Source organism: Aythya ferina (assembly GCF_964211825.1).
Source record: "Aythya ferina genome assembly, chromosome: 22".
NCBI classification, from domain to species: domain Eukaryota; kingdom Metazoa; phylum Chordata; class Aves; order Anseriformes; family Anatidae; genus Aythya; species Aythya ferina.
In genome coordinates this window covers 3,232,748-3,257,578 of record NC_140320.1, presented here as the reverse complement: position 1 = coordinate 3,257,578, position 24,831 = coordinate 3,232,748, and the positions used below count along the sequence as shown (strand labels likewise).

Below are 24,831 nucleotides of genomic sequence, written 5' to 3'. Positions count from 1 at the left end.
AATGGGTATATCAGGGTGGAGAAGTGCCTCTGTGCCTCCAGCTCCAGGGGATGCTCGGACCAAGCGCCCCCAAAGCCACGCCACAGCCTCACACCCCAAACCCCAAACCCGTGGCCGTGCCCTCGTCCTGCCTTCACGGCATTTAGGGGTGGGCAGCTGGCAGCGGGGCTGCGATGAAACACGGGGCTGTAGCCAGCTTGGGGAGGCGGTGTGCTATTTCCCTAGCAGTTTATAGACTAGAAAAAAAAAAAAAAAAAAAAAAAGCTTTTCCAACACGTTCCTCTCTTCACTGCTGAAAGCCTGCTGTTAAAATGCAGGAGCAGGGCGATGGCTGGTGCCAAGGCCAGGTCGGAGGCAGCTCCTGCCCGTGGCAGCCTCCTTGGTCTCCCCTCCACGTGCTGCTAAACGCTTCGCAGGCCAGGTGTCAGCTCGCGGTGGAAAAGCCTGTATTTTTAGCATGGCGATGATTTAAGTAAATCTGTTGCTTTGAAAGGAGGGGCAGAGGGCAGAATAAAAGTTATTTCTTCCCTTCCACCTCTCGCCCCTCGAGTAGGAGCTGATAAAAATCCAAAAGCAGGCCTGGGCTCCGCCAGGAAATCAGACTCCACTCCGCCTTTGCCTAGGAGCCGTGTGGATAAAATATTAAGCACTGGGGCTGGAGCAATGCGGGTACAGCAGGCATAATCAGATGAGTAGTTAAAGGTCTGGCATCCTTTGGGGACACGTGTGATTGATCAGCCCTTGCAAAAATAAATAACCCGGCTCTTCAGATCTATGTAGCAATTTTAAATTTTTAATAAATCTGTATGTATGGTGAAGGATAAGTCGTCACCCTGCACTCTGTGCCTGTGATTGTGGGTGAATTCATCATACTCTTCCCTTCAAAGGACTTCAGATCCTGCTGATAGACAGCGGTGGCGGCATTTTAAATTCTTTTCCCATCTTTATCTTGCCAAGGTGCGACAGGGAGCCAGGCTGGGGACCAGCCATGCTTGGGATGCTCCGACGCTGACTGGGGAGAGGAGGGACCCCAAAACGCGGTGCCACTGCTTTTGCTGACCCTGGGCTTGCAGAGGGAGGACCCAAAAGGTGTTTTGGTAAGAAATCCTCCCAGGCCTCTCCTGCGGGGAAGCCCACGGAGTAGGGACAGCTGCTGGCACTGCGGCATGGAAATGATGCAGCAGCCTTCGGGGCATGGGGAAATCAAGGGGAAATCATGGCACCGGGCGGATGGCATTTGCGAACTAATTATGGCAGTGACGGGCTTATCACTTCCCATGGGAATGAGGAGCTGGGGGCCTGAGCAAAAGGTTTGCTCCTCTTCGTGGCAGAGGGGTGGAGGGGGAGGCTGGGGGACCCAGCCAGCTGCAGACATAAAACACAGCTGTATGACCGCAAAATGGGCCTTTTCTGGGCCTTGGCACATGGCTGCTGCCTTGGTCTGAGGCTGAGGGGGCAGTGAGGGAGCCGTGAGGGTGTGCTGAGCTCCACCTGGGGGAGGGAGAAGGATGTGTGGAGAGCTTGTGGGTGAGGATTAAGGGGCGGGCTGGTGTGAGTGACACGGCTGTGGGGCTGTGCCACAGCTCACCAGAGCAGGAGGAGGTGGACGAGGCCTTCCACCAGCAGCTGGAAGTGGCCTCACGATCCCAGCTGCTGGCTCTCATGGGGGACTTTAATCATCCAGACATCTGATGGGTAAGCAACTCGGCCAGGCATGTGCAACTCGAAGAACTTTGCAACTCGAAGCCTGGATGGCCCCCGTGGCTGGGACGTGCGTGGTCTCCCGGGGAAGAGGTGCTGCCAGCAGCACAGAGCGATCAGCAAATGCTTGGCGTTTCCCATGGGTGCCATCCGTGGGTGCAGAGGGGTGCACGTGGAGAGGGAGGTTTCCCTGCAGTACCTGGAGCTGGATGAGAGGTGTTGGTTGGGTTTGTGTTTGTCTCATGGGGTCTGAACATGAGCATGGGCTCCCCAAGGGGTGTGCAAGCATCCTTGGCACCGATGTGCATGGGGGCTGCCCTTGCAGACACAGCAACGTGTCTCGTCTCCTGCTCAGCAGCATTTTCTCATCTGCTGCAAAGTTTTAACATTTTCTAGGTAAAATTTCTCCTGGCTGTGCAGTTAAAGAGCATATCCCTGCTTGGCAATACAAGTTCCATTGGCGATACAAGAAGCACCTAGCTGAGCTAGGTCGTAGCACTCATTTGACATGACTCTCCAGTCCCATCACCAGTGAATTGGGTCCCAAAAGCAAATTTCTGCTTGTCACTGCACCACAAGAAGGAGCCTGACGCATCCTGGGGGAGCCACCAGTGATATGCTGTTGTAGGGTCAGGCTCTGGGGCTGTGGGTACGCTCCCTGCTTGGTGGCTTTGTGCCCCGTTCCCATTTCCACCTGCCTGGCTGGTGGAAAAAAAAAAAAAGCAGAGCCCAGCATGGTGTAGGTGAGGCACAGCGAGCATCCCCAGGGACAGGGGACAGCACGCATGGTGCTGTGACAGGCAGAGGGAGCCGCAGGCTGTAAAGGAAAGTGAACAGGCAGAAAAGATGTCCAAAACAGGGATGTGTGGGATAAGAGGGGCTGCTGCCTTTGGAGGCTGGGGGGGACAGCAGTGTGTAACTTTTGCACATGAGACCATCTCTGGGTGGGTTTTTCTTCTCCCTCTGAAGCAGCCCCTGGTAGTGGTTACGTGCCACCTCTTCTGCTAAAGCACAACTAGATGTGACTCCCAGGGGAGTTGCTCCAGGCTGGGTTTGGCCTTCTGCATATGGCAAACCTTCCTGCTGGGTTTTAAATACTCTCATCAGCTGATCTCTGATCTGGCAGCCAGATCCCGTGCTCAGGTTTAAATGACTGATTGCATCCCTCCTGTGCTCTGTTTGTTGTCTCAATTTCTCTGATCACCAGCAAAGATGGTTTTTAGCCATTCTGCTTCTTGCAGATAATATTCCTCCTTGAGCAGTCCTGCTTTGCCATATTCCCTAGCCCTTTCTGGCGTGCTTGATGTGTCTCACACAGCCTCCAGCTCCTGCAAAAAGACTCCAGCATCATTTCTCCTCTGCGTCTGCTCCTTCCTGGGGGCAAACTCTCAAGAGCTGCACGACATCGCCCACGATGCGTTCGGTGCCCACGAGTTACACAATGCTGAGCAAGCCAAAGAGGACTTCTACAGGTCCTCCAGAGCTGCTAGACCCTGGTGATGGAGAAACCTCTTAGCTTAGAGGGGATAGAGCTTTTAGGAAACCCCAGTGAGCACCTCAAGCAGCCCCGTCCCTCCCCAGTCCCACCTGTGCTGGTGCAAGGTGGCAGGGGGAGGTTGTCCAGGTGGTTTTGCAGGCAAGAAGTCATCTCCTTCATTAGGTTGTCTCCAGATAACAAGTTAACAGCGGGTGGGGACTGGTTGTGCAACCTGTCTGCAGGGTTTCATAGGGGATAACGTGAATCAGCTGCAGCCCTCTTTTCACTGGGTGGATTGGGTTGGCCCTGCTTGGGTTCTGGTCTGCCCCAGAGGCCGTAATTAGTGCTCTGGCCTTAAATACGGGGTGTGGTGGGGTGCCTGGGGTTTGCTGAGCTGCTTTGTGGGGTAGGCATATTGGGGGTTCTGCTCCCCAAAATACAGCAAAAGGAGGCTGGCAGGGAGGTGAAGAGGAGCTGCTGCTGCTGAAGATGCTGATTTGGGGGAGCTCCAGGAAGGACAGCAGTGTGGGGTAGGCTGTTGGGAACAGCAGCCCAGCCCTGTGCAGAGAGGTGAGTGGCTTTCTCCCAGCTAGTTCTGAAGGCACTGTGATTTTGGGCATGGTTTTGTCCCGTGGATGTGGCCACCCAACTTCTCCCTGAGGACAGGTGAGCTGCAATCCCTGCATGGCAGAAACCATGGCATGAGTGGCTGTGGATGTTCTCTCCACCCCTCTTTGCATCCTTCCTCTTGTGAATGTGTGTAACAGCTGCTTTTATCTCCCAGCTCCTTTAGCATTCCCCACCATTTCTTTCTTTTTTTTTTTATAAAAAGCAAATTTTTTTTTTCAAATTGAATTGAGAGAGAAGGAGAGAAAGCAAGCCCAGATGCAAGTTTTTGCTCATGAAAGGGAAAGCATGGAATACAACAAATTAAATAGCCACCCGGTGAGAAGAAAGGAATCGGAGTGAAAAATGGGTTGGGGGGGAATAAAACCCAGATGAAAAAGGCAGGCTGGTGCTGGAGTGTGCCAGACAGGGCTGGGAATAGAAGCATAGCGTGGTGGTGAAATAATTGTGCCCCTTCAGCTGAAGTCCACCACTTGCTTTCTGCCTCGCTAACCCAAGCCTGCCATCCTCTGTTAGCTCCTGCAATATTTTATCTGCCGGCTCCGGCTCTGTTTCACCGCGATGGAGAGGACTTGATTAATTAGAAGAGATCTCTTTTTACCCAGCCAGCCCGGCTCTGTGGGGGAAGGCTGGGAACTATTTAAAGGGATGAAGATGTACTGCAGCAGCTGCCATCTCTCTGGTTCCGTGCTCACTCACCTATCTGAAAATTCATCTCCTTTTGCCCTCTGCCAGTAATTCCCCGTGATCTCTGGTGCAGATAAATGAAAGCGGGGTGAGCTCCACGGGTAGTGCGTGATGTATGGCTGGGGTGTTTGGTGCAAGCCAGGGAGAGCAAGTGTGGAGAAAGAGAAGACAGCAAGGATATCTCTGGATGGGGTTTGGGACGTGGAAAACTCGCTGCTGGGTTCCTCTTGTTTATTGCAGTGGAAGTAGGGGTGTGGGGGCTGTGGGTTTCCCCACTTCCAGGACAATCCCAGCTGCCTGGGGTGGGTGCAGGAGCATCCTCCCCGTGCTTCTCGGCTCATTAAGGCCCAGCCTTGCCTTCAAGTGACACAGGTAATGAATCCTCTGCAGGGTGCCTGCTGGCTTTAATAAGCTGCAATGAACTAAGGGAGAGAATTAACCTGGCAGGATTAGCTCGCTCGGCGGCAGGATGCTGGGGATGTCTCCTCCTGGGCTGTGTGGGGAATCTTAACACCTCTCCTGCCTCAGGAAGCACCCAGCAGCCCCAAACCCTCCTGGGCCAGGGAGAAGTGGTCGGGGGGCAGCACCCTGCTTGGGGATGCTCTCTGGACCCCTTTGCCAGGCGTGCAGCACCCAGCCCTGCTGCCTTCCCTCTCCGTGCCTTCTGCCACCACCTTTTCTCCTCTGGAGACCCAGAAGCAGGTAGGACTGACGGAGCTGTGTGCCTGTTTGGGAGGTGTTTTGAGCAGCACACAGGACTGTTTTTGGCTAGGGCTCCTGAAGCCTAGTTTATCACAGCGCTCGTATGCAGAGTAAGAAAGCCCGGTGCCTGAAAACCCTGTAATTACGGTGCATTTGGTTGGGTATTTTGGCTTTTTATTTTCAGTAAATGGCTTTGTAATGCAGACCCCTGCGGGGCGCTCCCTGTGGGGCAGGCAATGTACTTAATGCCCTAAAAGCCAGTGGGATGCTCTGCTGGCTGCGTGGAGGGGCTGCAGCTGTGCTGGAGCTGCTGCCACTGCTTTGTGGCCCTGAGCCCCCCATCCTGGGCTCCCTGGGTCCGAGGAAAAGGGACCGCTACGTTGAGCAGTGGGCATTGCACAGGGCTTTTGGTAGCAGGAGCGGTGAGGTTTGACATCCCCCTGCTCTGTGTCATCTTCCCTCTGTGCTGCGCTCGCTGGGAGAAGCTCCTGGCACCTGGCAGAGCCCCTGAGCAATGCCATGGGACCCCAGAATATTTGCTCAAGGTGAGCCCGACCGATGCAGCCCAGGACCTCGTGGGAAGGAGGTGAGGGATGTCTGCGAGCCCCAGCAAAGCGAGCGGGTCGGGGTGCCCGCAGGAGCCCTGCTTTTTTCCAGGCTGCTCTGCTTCCCGTGGGAGCCCTCGCTCTGCGTGCGCATGGTGCGTGCATACTAATGCGCCCTGCAAGCCTTTCCCTGGCAGATCCTGTAAGAACAGACGTGGGTTTTGAGAAACCCTCGATGGCACCGCTCGTAATTATAATGTAATCGGCGTAATTGAGAGCCCGGGGCCCTTCGTAGAGGCTGATTTGCATGTTCGTAATGCTAGATGGAGACTTGTGGGGTTAGCCCCAAACCTTCCCCTGCCTGTTTGCGTGGGTTTTAGGGTCCTTCCTCCTGCCTGCTGGTGGGAGCAGGGGCAGATGAGGGGGAAGGAGGTTTGCAGGTGGTTCCTTGTGGCACCTCAGGTCCCGGTTTGGGGCCCTCCGCAGCCATCCATTATTGATAACACCCCGGCTGTAATGAGCTCCCAGGCTGGATTAGCAAATCATTTGCAAGCTGGTCTGGCTTTCCACCAGGCTTGTCCTCTGAAGGGTTTTTGGGCTTTGGGCTGCTGCTGCTAGTCATTCAGAGCAGGATGGGGTGAGGCAGGAGGTAACGCTCGCACCCCCGAGTGGACGTTTTCCTAGAACGGTCCCGTGGGCGAAGCGCATGGTTAGCCGTGCGGTACAGAAACGAGAGGAAACAACCCAAATTACATGTGGGGTCACACAGGGTGACTGCAAACAGCTCCCTGCAGCCTGAGCTGGCAGTCAGGGTACAGCTGGTGCTGTAGGACTGGAGCAGCAGCAGCCCTGGTGGCTCCAGGGGACATGTCCTGCTCCTGTCCCTCCAGTCCTGGGTCTGGTTCCTGGGAGCAGGATGCAGCCAGGACCATTTCCATTCCCATATAGTGTTGTTTTTTTTTTTTTGGGAGCTGCTTTGTGCATGGTCCTGCTCATGGGCATGGTCCTAATCTTCTGTCCATTTGGCCTGCAGAAGGAGAACAACCCCAGGACACCGGGGTGGGCGATGCTCTTAAATCCGCTGGGGATTTGGGAGGAGACTGTTTGTGCTTCTTGAATAATGGCTTTTGATATGTAATAATACATCGTGTAGTTTTTGATGGCCAATATTACATTTATTTTAAATGATATAATCAGCCCTCAGTGTCTCAGTTGATTTAGTCAATTAAGTTTTTAACCTCATGTCTTCAATCTCATCTGTGAGTAATTTAAATGTGGTGATTTTAATGAAAGTACATCTACCTGTTCATTTATCCAGACATATCATTGCCCTTTGGATCTTTTGTGTCAGGGACTGGAGGTGTTTTTTCTTTTCCCCTCTTCTGCATGGAAATGTTTACCGGGGTGAGGAGACAATAAATTGATTGGCGTTAGGGAGTTGATTTCTTTCTCAGAGCACTCCAAATATAACAGATGCAGCGATTTCCGAAGCGCAGTGACATGTACATTAAGGCTTTCAGGAAGGACAGCAGGCTTGCCTCTAATTCTGGGCTTGCATTTAAACCCGAGAGGAGACTGCAGTTATTACCTACCTGAAGCCGGTATGTGTGCAGCAGCTCTCGGCTGCTTGTGCAAATGCTGCAGTTTTTGGCCCCGTAATTGCAGCAGCTGCCAAAAGCTTGCTGGGAGCATCTCAGCCTGGGCTGGCATTCACCCCCTGAGCCCCCTGCATGTTTTTCTGTCTTGTAATGTGGGCTTGGGGGATGCAGAGCGGTGATGTCCCAGGGGAAGCAGCGTTTTGGGTCCTTGCTCCATCCCTTTGCAGGTGGGATGGGGTGAAGGGTGGTGCTGGGGCCCCACAGAGCTCGGTGCTTTTGGCTCCTATGAAATGCAAAACGAGAAAACGAAGCCAATGTTTTCCAGCCTTTGCTGGTGTTGCTAAGAGAAATCAAGATAAATGACCCAGTGCTCCTTGTTGGCTGTCTCTGCCTGCTCCAAGCCACACTTTCTCCTCTGGATGTAATTTTTTCGGCTGGGCAGTGAGCTCAGCAGCACCTTCACAGCCTGGGGGATGCACGGAGGTGTGGGGTAAGGGTGTGGGGTCCTGCTGCGGGCATGGGATCACCCCTGGTCCCTGGGGAGGCAGCCCATCTGGTGGGGTTGTCTGCGGTGAAGTTATTGGAAACCGAGCTGGGGAACGCTGCTATTGGTGTTTTGTTCCTGCCTCATAGGCTGGCAATCTCAAAATACATTTTCTTTTGGGTTTTGAAATGAAAATGCTCAGAAGGGGCATTATACGTGGTTTTCTCACAGAAGGCAACCTCCCCTCCACCAGCCGAAAATACTTATTTTAAAATTTAGAGTGGAAAATGCAAGCAGTTTTTGATAAAAGCATTTCTATTCATGAGCAGTCGCTCGCAGAGATTTGCAAGAAATAAATAGGTTTTGGCAGCATAAAAGTCTGATGAACAAGGGGATGGGGAAGGTTTGAAACTTGGTTTGGTGTTGTTTCATGTGGAATTTCAGAAAAAGTTTGCCAACAAGAGTGTCAGGGGATGTTTTTCTGCCGTTCCCAGGCCCAAGTCTCCTGTTGCTGGTGAGAGCTACGGCACTCGTAGGTTAATTATCCTCTGATTGTCTTTGTGAGGCCTCACTCCCTGGGGATTTATCTCCATTTCGCCCTGGGACATGCTGGCTGCTTGCTGGACGAATTGAGGAGCTTGTCTTGAACTCCTTCCAGATTATTAGCAGGTGAAGGTCGTCGTGCGGTGTCTCATTGGAAAGTCGATTTCTCTAGATTTTCAATACATGCACCACATTATTATTGCAGGTTTTTAACACACTCTGTGCGTATCATGAAGGAGCGAGGTGCTGTGACATTGCCTCTTTCTCTGAAGCCACTTCTGCAACGTGGAGCTTCTGGTTTTGCAGTTTCAGTGCTAATGCTCCATCTCCTGACGTGGACCCTGGGCAGAGGACTCTGGTATAAAGTCAGTCGTGTGCAGATGATGGGAAATAAGTGACAAACGTGCCAGGAATCCACCAGGGTCCACCAGCAGCAGCTTCCTTCCAGCGTGCCCCCTGCTGTGACGGGGAGCATCTCCTCAATGCTCTGGTGGCCAAGCCTCTTGCTCACCTGCTCCCATGCCAGATTTTCAGCCTGGGGCTGCCTCTATCCTGCCAGATCAAGCGTGGGGTCTCCTTTTCTTGCTGGTTTGGGGCTCTTTCTCCTCCTGCTGCCGTGGGCGTGATGGAGCTGGCGATGCTGGGGAGTGTGAGCTGAGCTGGCAAGCCGGCCCCCAGTCAACCTGGAGTGGCAGCTACCCCGCGCATCTGCGCTGCCTCCCCTGCTCATCCCTCCAGGGCTGCTCGTGAGGAGGCTAAATCGTGCTGGGAGCCTGCATAAAGCAGGGTATTTGCATCTCTGGTAAGGAAAAGCTCGGAGCCAGGGATGCTTGGAGCTGCCTCGCCAGCTCCAGCTCATCCCCCACACCCCCATGCGTGTTGCATGTACTCCCGAGCATGGAGGGGAGAGGAGAAGAGTTGCCCATGCCATTTGCTTTTAAACAGATTCAACTGTGGCTCTGAAAACAGAATTAGAGGTAGGGTTTAATCATACAAGCTCTGGAAATAGGGTAGATTAAATCTTTTTAAGGAGGGTGGCTAAGCACTTTATTTGCTTTGCAGGAATCTTCAGGGGGTCAGATACCAGAGAACTAGATTTAAAGCTTTTAAATTCCTTCCCTTTTTTCTTTTTATTTTTTTTTGAAGGAAAAAAAATGTTCTTTGACAATGCACAGTTGGCAAGGAAAGACTTTAAAGTGATGGTTAAAAAGACAGAAAGGGGGAGAGGGAGGAAGATGGGTGGAATGGAGATACTTGTCGAAAATAGACATTAATAATGTTGTGTTGACTTGTTCGGCCACTTTTAATCCTTAAAACACGGCTCTGCTCTGGGAATTGATTTTTTTTGGGGGGTTGGGGAGACCTTTTGGTGGTTCTGTGCAGTTTTGCAGTGCCTTTGAGGACGAGTTTGAGCGTACAGATGGTAGAGGGGCTGCCAGCCCCGTTCCCTCCCCTGCCTGCTGGGATCCCACTGCAGGTTGGTGAGGGTGCTGGTGGTACTGGGCACTGCGCCCCTCATTTGGGGGGACCGTGGACACAACGTGTAAGCCAGGACTGGCTTCATCCTGGAATAGGGTTTTATTTATTTTTTTATTTCTATTTTCACAGCCAGGCGCTCCCCGTGCCTTGCTCAGGGACTCTCACTTGTGTTTGCCCTGCGTTTTTCTCAATTTCACGGAGCCGAGGCGATCGATGGGAGGCTGGGCTGGGATTTGGGGCCGCCTGCAGCCTGGCTGTGACTGATGGCCTGGGCAGCCCCGGCCCCATTACCAGGGGGCATTTTTGTGCAGGTGGTGATGCTGGGAGTGCCTCGAAGTCTGAGCTTTAAACCTCATGAGGCTGGGCTCTGCCTTGGGAGCCCTGATGGGGCCGTGAGCAGGGTGACCCCGAGGGACCCTCGCCTCCAGTGTCAGCGGAGCAGTGCTGGTGTCTCGGTGCTGGATATATGGGAAATGTTGGTTTCCATGGGAACGGCCTGTGGCAGTGCTGGCTTTGGGGGAGGTGGCACTTGGATGGTGGTGGGAGCCTGGCGGGGTTGTGCGTGAGCCTCTGGGGCTGAGCTGTGGTGGGGTGATGGAAGGAAGGGTTTTGTATGGGTTGTGCAGCCCAGCCCTTATGGGACTGCAGGTGCTTGGGACAAGGTGCTGATGCTCCATGTCCTCAGCACAGGCAGCCCCAAAGCACCTCGACCCCACTCTCTCTGCACCAGGGGCTGCTTTGGGCTTTTAAAAAGTTTTGTACATCCACAGGGAGACCCCTCTCCATCCTCAAGCAGCGTGGCAGCCTTGGTGACTGACCCATCTCCAGAACCCAATCCCACCCAACAAACGAGGCAGCACATCTGATCCATCCCCTTGGTCTGCCAAGCAAATTAGCATGCCGTTAACTTAACGAGGACTCTCCTGGCTGCCCTGGATGTGGGCAGTGTGTGGTGCTGCTGGCCGAGGGAGAGGTAGGAGCTGAGAAAAGCTGCAGCAGAGCCCTCACAGCTTTGCGCAGGGGTTTTGGGGTTGTCAAGGCTCTGTGCTGCTGCTCGGGTCAGTGCTGGGGATGGGCACGAAGGGAAGGGATGGCTTTTGCTGCCAGAAGCATCAGGTGCAGGCAGTGATGCTGGGGATGCTGTGATGCTCCAGCCTTTATCCTCCACCGCAGAGCCCCGTGTCGCTGCCCTGTGCCAAGGGGACCGAGCGGGGCACGGTGTCCCCCAGAGGGATGTGTTGGGTGTGTGGCAGCTCTGCCTCTGGCAGCACCGGCTCCCTGCCAAGCCTTTGTCTGTTGACGGAGGTAAATGTGCAATTTCATGGTTTGGTTCCAGTGAATTTAGCTGACAAAATTCATGAGCTGTTAGGAGGAGGTGAGAGGAGGGGCATGACATGAGAAAAAAAACACATGAGGCAATGCTCGCTGGCGTGAGGCTGCTGGCTTTGGGGTTGGGGTGGGGGCCGGAGGGACAGGTCCCTGCCAGAAAAGGGACACATTGGCTTCCCCTGGTGACACCGAACTTACTCACATGGCTGGGAGATCTGCAGGGCCCTGCAGCCTTCTCAGCTGGCCTTGGGAGAGCTGTAGGTTAAACAAATGCTTCCAGGGATGGAGCCTGGATGCTGTGCTGATGGGTGCTTGGAAATAGCAGGGCTTGGCCTGCTACAGGACCCTGGTGCTGTTCCTAAATAGGAATTTGTGAGGGTTTGGGGCTTGGTACAGGAACCCCCAAAATGAGTGTTGTTACCTGGAGCTGTGCAGCTCCCCCAGCAGTCACCGTGTGGGTGCTGTCTGAGCTGTTTTTCCCCCTTCTATTCAACTCCTCCATGGGATTTCTTTGCAGACTGTCTGGTGGATGCAGGAGCTGATGAAGGAGCAATGCAGAGGTCCCCTGCAGCCCCCCATCCCTGCTTGGCTCCTGCTCCCCCCGGTGAAGGCAAGGCTTCTCTCCTCCAGCAACCTGCTGCGGATGCGCCGCAGCCCAAAGGAACCCAAAGGCGAAGTGTCAGGAGCGGTCTAAACAAATATTAGCCAATTAATATTACATGCGGGGGAGCTCGGGGGGAGGAGGAAGGGGAGGTCTCGCTGGAGGATGCACAGCCTGCGTGTACCTGTCCTGCATGGCAATGCCTGAGAGCCCCGGGCAGGAGCTGGTGGCGTGCTCTGAAATGGCAGTGTGGGTGCGTGGTGCACCCTGTGTGTCTTGGGCTGGCTTCCCTGCTAGACCAGGAGGGGGCTGGTGTGTTTCCAGCTTGCTTACTGGTCAGAAAAGGCTTTGGATTTTACCCGGTTTTGGTGTTGCTCAACAAAAAATCATTATTAGTTGCTGAGCAGTTTGCTGCTGCGCATGGTTGTTTGTAGGGTCAGACCCTAAGCAGGTACCAAACTCCCCTCCCAAAGGAAGGGAGTGGGCTCCCCAGGGTGTGTGATATCAAAAGGTTTGACATCCTCCCTGCCTCTCCTCCACGGATGTGGTAAACGAAGCCCAGGAGAAGCTGATGGAGACTGAACCATAAGGCAAAGCAGCCAGCCAGGTCTCACCATGATCTGTGAGATGCCAAAAACCTACAAAGGGGATGTGGTCCAGGAAGGTGCCCAGAGCATCGCTGTCATACTGGTGACCCCTCCAGCAGCGCTGTTGTTGCAAACAATCCTGCAGTTGCTCTGTGTGCTCACTTACCATTGCCTTTGGGTAGTAATTAGTACCCTCTGATGGGGAAATAGGGCCTCGAGCTGCTGCTGCCGCCTTCCCCATGGGCCAGCGTGGAAGGAGGAGCTCCAGCAGTGTGATGCTGAGACAGAGATGGGCCTCTTGGGTCTCTTTGGCTCCAGGAACTGCTCCCCCTCAGCTTGGGGAACCTCCTTTTGTAAGGAATCCACTGTGTGAGTGTCTCCCTGGGAAGCCTTTGGGCTTTCTGGAGATCCTCTTGGTTTACTGGTGTGGTTTCTTGTTCTCAGCAAGCCTGTGTACATGGTGTATGTTGATACAAAAGAGGTAGGGACAAGTGGGGCCTGTGGTCCTTCAGCGTGGCGGGAGCCTGTTGGAGAGGGATCTGCAGGGGCCTTGCTGTCGTACCTTGAGTTTGGGGCATTTATTGTGCTTAATCACCCATTTGTGTTAAGGAACATCAGATCTGGGGTTCCAGCTGTGCTGGCACTGAAGACGCTGACTTATTAATGAATCCCAGACACAAAATGTCTTTGTGCACGTGGGGGGAATGAAAGCCCAGGAGGGGAGGGAGCTTGAAGGTGCCTCAGGAAACTGGGGGCAAGGCTGGGGCCGAGCTGAGAGAGGAGACCACCCGCAGGCCGTGCTGCATTGTACTCGATCCCGTATCCAAATTTCAGTCTTTTAAGAGGATTATCAGGTGCCTGTTTGAATTACTCCGACATGAACAGTCAGTCAGAAAATGTACATTCATTTGAAAGGTCAAGTACATCTGATTTCTGCATTTGGTATGCCGGGGCTTATCCTTTCAACTCTGCCTCCCTTAATGAGATTCTTGTTTCAAAGTGTTGCCTTGCACGCTCAGGATCTGCCGAAGTCAAGTGTGGCGAGGGTGGTTTTTGTTAACATGTTTACCCTTTCATCTGGCTGTCCTTTGAAAGCAGCCTTCGCTCCGTGCCAGACAATAGGGATGCCGCAGGACGGCCAGCCGGGGCGTGTTTGCCGGCAGAAATGAGCCTTTTTTTTTTTTTTCTAGGAGAGATGGAGATGCGATAGCGAGGCCATGCCACGCCAAGAATCTTGATTCGCGCCTGCGAGCGAATGTGACAAACGCATGCAAATGGAGAGGGGACTCGGAGGCGGCTCCGCTGCCTTCAGGAGGCCGCTGGCCGCTGCAGGAGGCGGTGGGCAGGCAGCGGGATGCTTGTGGCTCCCTCGGAAACTGCGGCAGAAACGAAGCCGAGCTTGGCCTGGAATGGCAGAAGAGTGTTTTCTTGATTAAATTAATGTGTATTGATATTTCTCCTGTTGTTTTGACTTCACAGGCTGTTTAAATTCAGTCTTGTCACAACAAAATACAAAGGAGGTTGCTCTGAGATTGATTTTTTTTTTTCTTTAATCCTGTCTCTGAAGAAGAGTGTTTTAAAATTTTATTTTTTTTTGTTACTTCCAGGTTGACAGCCGGGGAAGGCTGCAAATGTTAAAACTGTTGCGTAAATAATTATGTTAAAATGTCGAGCATACATTATGGAGGAAGATGCGTGTTGATTGTAAAGCACGAATCAATTTTCTGCGTCACAAAATTACCGACAGTGGAGTTTGCTTTGGTGATTTATTCCCTCAAATGATGATTTTTGTGACTACCAGCCTACTTTCCCCGGAGAGTCTTCTTGATGGGTGAAGCTTTGGTTTCCCCTTTGTTGTCACTGCTGAAGCTCTCTCCTCCTGCCCGCATGGCGGTGCCCCCCCCCGATTCTTAAAAGCAGAGCCTTTCATGCAAGCTGCATCCCAAAACGCTCTGCCAAGTTAAATAATGTAGTCACAAAACCAAATATTGAATAATGACTGAGGAAGGGATTAAGGGAGACAGTCGAGCAACAAAAGAGATGCTCGAGTGTTTGGAGAACAAGACAGGGAAGGCAGGGATGCTCAGGGTGTGCTGGGCAGGGAGCTGCAGCTCCCCAGGACCATGTCCCCCAGCTGCAACCCAAACCTCTCTGCCAAGCCCGCCTTATTTAAGCCATTTCTGTTGGAAATGTCAAAAAGGTCTGCAATAAATGTCCAGGTTTTGAGATGGGAAGTTTCGGTGGAGGTTTCCCTGCTTGATTTTTAGGCTCAGTGCTATGAACATTGCATTTTGCTCTTTCCTGGGGAAGGCTCCAGCCTGGGCAGTGCAATTGACCTTAACCCCTGACTTGATTCTCATTTTGGGGGAAGATTTAAACAAAAATTGCCAGCAGGAGAAAAGAAAGTCCCAATATCTTGTGAGATTCATGACATTTTGCAGTCCAGCTGTAACTTGTTGGGTGCAGTAACCACGTGGTAGGTAGTTATTGGATACTCGTTCAGTGAGAAATATATTTACAGAAGGAGAGCTCTTGATGTGGCACAAAACCTTACGTAACTGGCTTTTGTATAGCTGGAGGAAAATCTAGGATTCCTCCAAAACTAAGAGCTGGAAATTCAACTGGGGAGCCATGAATTCAGATGTCTTTTCTGTGATAAATTCAAAATACTGGTGAGGAAAGGAGCATCCCTGTTCCCCTATGGCAGCGAGGGCTGTGGGACCTTCTGCTGGATTCCTTTTTTTCTGGTCGGTCCAGAGCAGTTAGAAATGTAGCTTAGAATAAATTCCAAGGTGATGATTTACATGGCAGGTGACACTGGCAAGCAAATTATTCTAGGAAGAGGCATGAGATGGGATGTATTTACTGCCTGTCTGGGCAAATTATCCACTCCTAGATGTCAGCCGTGTGTTTGTGTAGAAAATGCCTATGTCCAAAATAGCATATAAAGTGGTTGCATGAAATGACAGTCAATAAAAGCAAAACCTCTGTGGCTGTTGCTGCAGCCCCTGCACTGAACTCTTTTTAGCTCGCTCTCTGGAGAAACTGATGTCGGGGATGATCTGAAATGAAGGAGCTGGTTGTGAGCGAGCAGGCAGACAGACAAATTTCATTTCCACTGCTGAGGTGAGACGAGCCCGGCTTTTGCTGGGAATAGGCGGGTGATGTGGATTTGTGTGGGCATCGCTGCCTGTAGCCCTGCGTGCTGTGGGTGTCGGAGCTGCAAAGGGCAGCTTCTCCTCTCGCCTCTCCTGCTTAGCCGGCTTATAATGTCCCATCCCACGGGGGAAACCTCTCATTTGAGCTCAAGCAAATTATCTGGTGCTGGCTACTACTTCTCAGTCTCGTCAGGCCGGCTGTGATTTACTCTAAATATTTATCCCTCTTCACCTTGTGTTCCTGATTGATGAGCTTAAAATAAATAAAGTAAGAGAGCGAAGCGCAGGTGGTGAACTCTCCAGGCTGGTGCTGTCGGTACGGCTCACGGGCTGTGATGGCTGGGGAAATGAAATGCAGTTTTCCAGACCCAGCCCTCACCACACTCATCGTTTGTGACCTTTCTCGTAGGGACTGCTCTAGGCCACATCTATTATGGAAGGATCGTGCCTTGTGTCTTTTTCCAGACGACTTTATTTTTTTTTTTTTCCAATCTCTAGGTGGGTTTTGGGAGGATTGCTTCTTATTTGTGTGTGTGCCCACGGAGAGCTCAGGATCTCATCTGGCTTTTAAGCATACACTTCTGTTATCTAGCAGGTATTGTAGGTGGATGTGTAAATTAGCGTGCTTCTGTTTACATAGCAATGGATGTATGGTGTAAAAACAATTTACTTGTAAAAGACTCATCCTGTCTCCAGAACATGTTTCAATCGTAACACAATACAAAGTAATTTAATCCCCCAAACCCATACGTTGTTTGCTTCTCATTTTTCCAGCAAATTTTACCTTCATCAAAAGATAAATCAATTTGTAGCAGCTATTGGCAGCTATTTAAGCTGGAGAATTGAATAGCTTAATTAGAGAAAGTATATTAAAGGCTCCGGATGAGGCTGACATCTTCGGTGCCTCCTCCGGGGCTCTTGGCGTGACAAGGATGCCTCGTGCTGGTGGGAGGAAGCTGCTGGGACCCCAGCCACTGGGAGAGAAAAATCATTAAAAGGGGCTTTTTGGAAGGGGTTTTGCTGCCATTTAGGAGGGTGGTTATTAGGGTAGGTTTCCCCAAAGGCACCCTTTGCAGCGGGGCTTGCCAGAGCTGCCCTGTCATGGTTTTTCCCCAGCGTGGGTGCATGCCCAGGGTACCTGGGCTGGCTTGAAGAAATGCAGTCTTGTTCTTGCACAGGCTGAGAATTCGCTGAGCTGAACTCCCTGAGGCTCTCAGCATGTGGGATGGTGATGGGTTATGATTAAAAAAAAAAAAAACAACCCTACAGTGTTCAGTTAATTTAAGCTTGAACTCGAGGTGCTCAGATATGTCGAGTTGATATTAGGATACTCTTGCTTAAAAAAGGAAAGTATTGTCAGTGCAGACCAAGGCGTCATCCATCTGTTCCTGAATCTGTTAGCAGCCCGTGTTCGATGTCTCCGCTGCAGTCTGGGAACCCTGAAATGAGGCAGAAGCTTCACGTGGGCAGCTCCTTCCCTCCTTTGCCTTGCCGGGGGCTAGCTCACACCCCAACCACCCAGGCGGTGCAAAACGAGATGTTCCTGGTGATGTCTGGTACCCGTTCGTTGTCCTTCTGAGGGGCCAAGGCTGCAGATGAAGGTGAACCACCAGCTAGGAAACCTCCTTGTGAGCAACGTGAGATCTCCCAGTGACCCCAGAAGCGTTTTGCTTGCTCTTAGTGCTTGTAACAAAGGGCAGACCCTGAGATTCGTGCTCCCCCTCTTTGCATTTTTGCAAAGCTCTACTGCTGAGCAAAATTCCAAAAGTTATAAGACTTAGATAGGTCTTGTGATGAGCCAACACCTCAGGTTGCCTCAAGCTTCATATTATGATATGTTCCTACATATTTTTCATTGCAGATGCACATTCTCCTGCAGGATAAGCCATCTGTGCACATGCACCACGTGTGTGCACGCGTGTTGGTGCGCACACGCACCGTTATTCTTGCCTCAGCACAACGATTTCCTAACGATCTCTTACCCATCTAAGACAGATTGCTTTTCATGGTTCAGTGGCCGCAGCTCAGACATCCATTTCAATCAATAAAACAGTCAAAAGAGAGAATAGATTTACTTGTTTCTGGTTTTTTACATTTAATTGAAAATTTTCGAGTGATTACAAACATAGATATTGTACAGATTGCAGAGTTTAGAAAGACAATAAGTGCCAAAAGAAAAATCTCCTGAGCACCCCTCTTCTCCCTGGCTTGTGCCTGGTCGTGTAGTTTCTTCTTCTTTGTCGTGGCTTGTAAAACCTGGCTGGATTTAATGGGGTTTCACCCAGGCATCGTGTGAAGCATACGTGGTGGTCTGGGATGAATACCATTAAATCCTCTTACCTGTGACAGGGAGGTGGTAAATCCCAAGAGGAATCCAGAGATGTCATCATCCCCTGAGCAACTTGGTGGTGGAACACGTGTGAGAGCAGACTGGAAAAGCTCCCCAGTCCCAACGAAATGGGTTTAATTTCTATGAGAGCTGAAAAAAAGCATTTTCAGGGGAAAACTGATTTTGGTCATATGTGGGGGAAAAAATACATACATTTTTCCCATTGTGTTTTCAAGGGGGTGGGCAGGAAGCAGTATTTTAAAGCTAAAAGTTGATGTGGAGACCTGATTTTATGACTTCAGCCTGCAAATGAAGATGAGAGGCTTAAGGAAAGGGACTTTTGGAGAAGGGGTCAGCTGCTGTGTCCCTGTGGTATGAACATAGCTTGTGCTACGTGTCTGAAATGTGTGGGTACCAGGCATGTAGAAACTTTCCTGAAATGTGCATGGCCATGCTGGATTCGTGCGTGGAGCAGCATCTGCCTGGTTTGTCGTGTGGTCTGCTGCTCTCTGTCCCCCATAGTTTCCTAGACCGTAACTTGGAGGGATGCCTGGGACACTTCCCTTTCTCCTGGGGTTCTCTGGGAAAAAGCAAAAGCCATCCTGGCTCCCTGGATGTGAATTTAATAAACCTGGGGGCAGCGCAGCAGCTGAACGTATAAAAGTCACAGACTGTTAGCTCAAATACGGGAAAACTTTAAAAAGTCCTTGAGACCCCTGCGCTCCCTGCGAAATGAGATGTGATTTCTCCTTGAGTTGTTTTTAATAGCTGGAATTACCGAAGATTGGTGTTTACCAGCTGACGGGTTTGTGAGCAGGCTGCCTTTTGGTGCCCATGGTGATATCGCTTACACCGGTGCTCATGCGATAACCTCCCGAGCGCGCGGCTCTGCTCACAAATTAAAGCTGAACCCGGTGTGCCGGGCGCGCTCTGCCTCCCAGACGGAGAATTTCCTGGATGCTTTTATTGTCATGTCTGATTTACTCAGCCTCGTTGCCTGCTGGAAGCGTATTTGTTCCGGCGTGGGCCAGGACGTGGCTCCGGAGGAGCGGCTGTCAGCCTCCATCTACTCAAGGGCAGCGGTGCCCGAGCGCGGCTGTCAGCCCGCAGCGAGCGGGGCTCCATCCTCATCCTCAAACCAGGCTGAGCATCCCGGCAAGGAGATGCCAGGAGGCAGGAGAACTGGGTGATAGGAAGGTTGGGTGAGTCCCGAGAAGAAGGGATGGGTCTCGGGGTGGTTTTATTCACATAAGGTATTTTTGTTTTGTGACCCCGGTGTGATGGGGACAACCAGAGACCAGAGGGGTGCTGGGCTAAGATGCAATCAACCCCAGTCCCTGTCCTCAGCAGCTTGCAGTAAAAACAATTTCCCTGCCACCATGGATGTTTCTAGATGAGTGGTAATTCCTCTTCTGCCATTTGGCCTCTTCATTCCCATAGCATTTTTATGGGTTTATGGGTTTTTCCCTGGCGTGCACCTCCCCAGGAGGGAAGCAAACATCTTTGGGAAGAACAGCCCCTCCGTGCGATTTCCTTTTTGAGCACACAATCAGGTTCCTCTTGAGGAAGAAGCTTCAAATGGAAAACTCTGGCCAGCCCAAATTAGGGGGACTTAATTTACGATGGTAAAACACTTTGAGAGCCGCAGATGAAAACTGCAATTTAAGTGCCTAATATCATAATTATATACTGATGTGTTTTATTAATGGGATTGAATGCTCATAGCTTTGTAGTAATGAGCTTTTTTGAAGATCTGCATAATAGAGTTTTCTGATGGTAAAGGACCCTGGCATGCTGTTCCCTCTCAAAAGCTCCTCGAAGCTCATGGATGAGCCAGGGACAGGGTTAATTGTTGACTCGAGTGGTAATTAGTGGCCCATCTGCTTCAGGAGCCCTTCTTGGGGGGCAGAGGAACCCAAACTTCCTCCTTGAGGCACTGCGTGGATGATCCAAAACCTTATTGTGGTGGGACAAGTGACTCTTGAGCAAATGAAGTGTTTTGGGAAGCCTGGAGATGAAAGGTATCATGTTGACAAATTAGCACTTAGCAGATTGCTAGTATTAAAGATCTGTGGGTTTGAACACTGTGCACACTCAGCCCTTTGTAATGTGGGGGAAGAAATAATTTCCCCATCCTGTAGCACCGTTTTGAATGCTCTTCTGATAATGAATGGGAACAAAACATCAAAACCTTGAGCATTTTTGTGGGCCAAGAGATCCCCTCCTGCAAAATTAGGCTGGGTCAGTTAAAATGGTGTGTGTTCGTAGCCTGCATGTTCCACCATTTATCTGAAAAAAAAATCCTGACCGATGATAACCTGGATTTTGAAAAGAGGAGAGACTTTGGAACAGCTTTCAGCTTTAAAGAAAATGTTGAAATATGATATTTTGATTATTTCAGTTTTTCATGCAGTCAGTTTATCACAACTGACTTTGCTGTGAATAAATTTTGACTTGGATAAATCAACTTGCAGTTTTAATTGTATTAACAGACACATTAATTATATAACTGTTGGTGCCGAAGAATTCAAGACTTTCTAAGGCTGAATAGAGAGAGCAAAGAAAATAAAGTAGCAAATTGGAGAAGTATTGAGTGGGAACTGGATATTTCTTATTAGGTATTTTTTGACAGGAAAAAGTGGTTTGTCAAAAGACACCACAGCGTTCTTTACAAATCCTGCTTTTCTTCTAAACACTTCCCTTTTATCTAGGAGCATAATTAGCTTTTGTTAACTTTTGTATGGGCAGTTCTCGTTTTGCACTTTCTCTGGAAGCTGCGGCTGTTTTTCTCAAAGAGCTGGTAGCTCTGCTGCTTCCCCTGGCGCATCCTCAAGATGCCAAATAACTCCCAGATTGCCAGCAAGAGAGAAAATCATGGAGAAATTTGGATTGCCCTTGCTAGTTAGGCATCCTTGATGCATTTAATTAGGAAATGTGAAGTCAGGCTGGTTTTCCCCCTTCTACCTTTGGTCATTAACCCAACGTGTGCAGTCGTAATTCATTTGGTAACTTTGTGTGGGAGCCCCGCTGCTGGGAGAGGAGCCACAAGTGGAGAAGCAGAAGCTTTGTGTTCCTGCATGGATTTTGTACTTGTTGATGCTCTCCCAATCTTGTCTACCTGTCTCAACCCAGAAATGATGAAACAACATTTAAAGGAGGGAGCAAATGGGAGAACAGGAATGCAAAGCAGGCAGGCTTCCACCCTGTGCTGAGTGCATGCAGGTAGCTGCTCGTGTAGATGGTGACTGCATAAAACAGCAAAATCTTTACAACTTCAGGGCAGAATTTATTTCTTTCTTCTCAAAGCCAAGAAACTGTGTCCTGCTTTCTGCATGATCCTTGGTCAGCCGCAGCAACCTGGGTGGAAGGCAGGAGGTAGGAAGACCCCATCCCTTGTGCTCACCTCCGTGTCCCCATCCCTTCTGCTCTTCTGGTTCGTGGTCGCTGTCAGTAATGAGAAGGGATAACTGGGCAGGGAGACAGCTCCAGCACCACCCTGTCCACCTCCACATTATCCTGACTTATTGCGTTGTAATAAATGGAACCATTCCACTTCATCATTTCATATTTGAGGAGATTTATAGATTGTCCTGGTGGCTGAAGAGGCAGTGATTAAAGGAGCAGTGTGCTAATGAATGAGCCTCAGCACAAAGCCTTTTTAATTAATGCACAGCCCAGGGGCTGTAAACGGCTTGCTGATAACAAGCCTGGCCCATTCAGGACACGAACTGACAACTTTGCACAAAATGAAGGCTTATGTGGAGACATGGGTACGGTATTGAAACGGCAATTAAGGCTAATAGGATGACTCCTCTGCCCATCCATCGCCGGTGTTGGCCCTCCTTCAGCATTCCTGGCCCTCGCTCTGCTCGGGACTAATGGCAGGTGGAGATTTCATTTGGCTCTTCCAACCTTTCCTCCGCGATTTAATTTATGGGCTGGCTGCTGCATCTGTTCCTTCGTGTGGCTCTCAGTCGTGCTAGACAAGGATTTTCACTCAAGGCCTTTCCGAACTTGCTGGAAAAAAAATTTCCCTGAGTCAGATGATTTTGTCTAGCGTTTTCTACTTCTTTTTTTTAAAAAAAGAAACTTTTTTTGATGGAGCATCTTGCTGGGAGAGGGCGGTGAATTTGTCTGCGGCTGCGGCCCATCCATCCATCCTCCACTGCGGTGCTGTCAGATCGCTCGGCTGTGCAGGGGGGACCTGTGTGGATCTGATGGGAGGGAGGGGGATGAACACAGCAGCTTGCTGCAGGACAGCCTCCAACCTCTTGGGTTTTAATGGGTTTTCTGTCTCCTCTCTGCTCGTCCTCTGGTTTGTGGTGTTGGTGTGCTGTTAAACGGGCTCCACGCTAGGTATCTTGATGTGATATGATAAGAGACTTCTGTAGGAGCATTGAGATAGGAGTCACAGCTTTGATGAACAGTTGTGATAAGGTGCAAGTACCTGTAACACCAGCCAGCCCTCCTCGGGCACCTTGAGCAGCTGCTTATGCCACGTTCCCTGAATCTTCACCAGTAACCTCCTCGCCCAGTGCTTTCTGGTGCTGGCTGTGCTATGAAGGGCTTCATTCTACCTGCCCAGGGACAGCCAGAGCGTGGTGTTTGTGGCAGGGCTTTGTCCTCGGGAAGCTTGGTGAGATGAACACCACAGGTGGAGGATCCTAACTCCGCAGGATGCAGTGGAGCACAACGGGTTTGTGCCCAGCTCTGCTCGTGGTCCTCCTGCTGTGTCCCATGTCAGTCATGGAGCAAAACTCCCTGAGCCCATCCAGCAGCTGTCATAAAGCTGAACCTAATAACAGCTCTGCTGCTGCATGGGGCCACATCTCTGCATTTGGGAATGCTCTGAGCTTCCCCTGCATCCTGGGAGGGATGAGGGACCCAAAGCCCTCCCGTGTCCCATCTTACCAGGGTTCAGCTTCTCCATTTCACCTCACTGAATCCCCAGCGAGTGGAAGCACCATTTTTCAGTGAAGGGTGCGGGGACAGGAGCTGGCAAACTTTTGAAACACAAAAGAGAGAAAAAAGCAAAAGAAAATATAAATGATGCTGCCTGTGGCCTGCAGATTTAATGATATTTACCCATTTGATTGATGAAGATGATGAACGAGGCTTCGTGGCCTGTTGAGGGTGAAAAGTCTAAGTACCAGGATGGAGAGTGAATCAATCACTGCTCTGGTTCCCCTGCCAGATGGGTTCATCAGTTAACGGCAGCTCCCAACAGGGTCGTACATTACCCCTGGCTGAGGGACGGCGTGTCAGCCGAGCCTGCTGACTCCTCTCTGCAGAGATCAATAACCCACGGCGAGGGGAAGCAGCCCAGCCGAAAGGCAGCCACTAAAACTGCTCTCCAACTTTATTCCTGGGTTAAATTGTGCTTGCTAATATACGTGTTCCCATAAAACAAGTAGCAAGGGTTGGACTAGACCATGCCACGCGGTGCTGCGCTCCTCAGGGCTGGGTCCTCCACTGGGAGGAAGGTGGAGGAAGGTGCTGGGGGTTTGCTGGAGAATAGTCTTGAGTAGTCCTCTGGGTGCTTGAAGCGGAGCTATATTTTTTTTGGAAGAGAAGAGTTTTTTTTTTTTTATGGTATTTATTTAATATTTGAGCATTTGCTCATCATTCCCATGGTGAAACCCATAACTTGATTGTGAAGGCTCGTCCTGCCCCTGCTTTTTGGGCAATAGGATTTGGGTCAGAGGCTGAAACGTTCTCCTGCAGCATCCAGAGAACTCATTCCTCTCACATCATGAAACATACCCTCACTGTGCAATTTAAATATCATATTTTTTTGGGGGGAAGGACTCTATCTTGAGTACTATTTACCCTGTATTGGGTCCTCAGTAGAAGCCGGTGAAATATTTGTGGACGCGTTGGTCAATACAGTTTGAAAAACAGTTGCACAGAACCACGTAGCAAGCTCAGGACTTGGGATGTTCATCAAAAAGTTTTGGGGCTTTATATTTCCCCAGTTCTACCAACTTTGTAAGGCGAGCTGTCGTGATTTATGGCTCTGTGTTATGCTCCTGTGGAACTCGCAGGATTTTGATATAAAATTCTCCTGGCTTTAACTGTCAGGTTTCACCTGAGTCCTGCTTGGAGCCCATTATTCTTTATGTTGTCATTTCTGAAGAGCCTTTTGCAGCGGGAGCTCGGCGTTATATAGCACTTAATAACGAGCAGGTTACACTGCCGAGTGAAGAACACTCTGCGATGTTCAAACCTTTTACAGTGATCAATGCGCCTGTTGATGTCCAGGACAGATATGCAGAGGTTTTCTGCAATGTGTTTGGGTAGGGAAATGCCATTCTGCTCAAGTCGTTTGTGCTGCGATTTAGAGCTTAGAGAGGTGCTGCAGGATTTTCAGCTATGGGAAAAGTCCCAAACTGTGTCAGCAGAGGAGAGGAGGCTCCTGCCTTGGGTGCTGTGAGTTGCCCTTGGATGGAATCTGTCCCTCTGGCTTTGTCGATTTAATCAGGACCTAATGGGGATCTAACCTTAATTATCTGGCCTTAATATGATGGCCTTAACATCTTGGTCAGGAACAGGTGCTGTCACACGCAGAGGTCCTTGCCAGGCATTAAGAACACGAGGGAGGTGAAGGGAGGAAGATGTAGCAGAAATGGTAGAAATTAAGAGCAGTGCCCTTGCAATGCTCACGTCCAGACCCCAAGTTTTAAGGAGGAAGATGCTGTTGGCCTGGTCAGCATAACAAAAAAAAAGAAAAAAGTCATGGTCACCTCTCAGCCAAGGGTGGAATGAACAAAAGGAAGAGAAGGGGTGATTTTTGGGCGAGGCTGATGGGCAGGTATGTCTCAGCACTGGTGATTTTGTGTATCTTTTTTCCCTTCCCTGTCTGTGCTGCAGACTCCCTGTGTGACCTTGTGGATGTTTTCAAATCTTTCTTTTCCTCCTGTGTCTGTGCTGTGTGTTTAAGCTGCTTCCTGGGGCGAGGAGTGTGTCTTACAGTGTGTACTTCAT

The 24,831-nt window shown here is 50.6% G+C and overlaps 1 protein-coding gene across 1 annotated transcript in view; it reads left to right on the top strand.

Annotated features, from left to right (window-relative positions):
- The first annotated feature begins 1,672 nt into the window (after positions 1 to 1,672).
- The window catches only part of LOC311422428 (opioid-binding protein/cell adhesion molecule homolog), a 328,972-nt gene continuing 305,813 nt past the window's right edge, over positions 1,673 to 24,831 (top strand). Inside the window, exon 1 of the mRNA XM_084495470.1 lies at positions 1,673 to 1,695. The gene's annotated coding sequence lies outside the window, so the exon portion shown is untranslated. The remainder of the gene's footprint in view (positions 1,696 to 24,831) is intronic.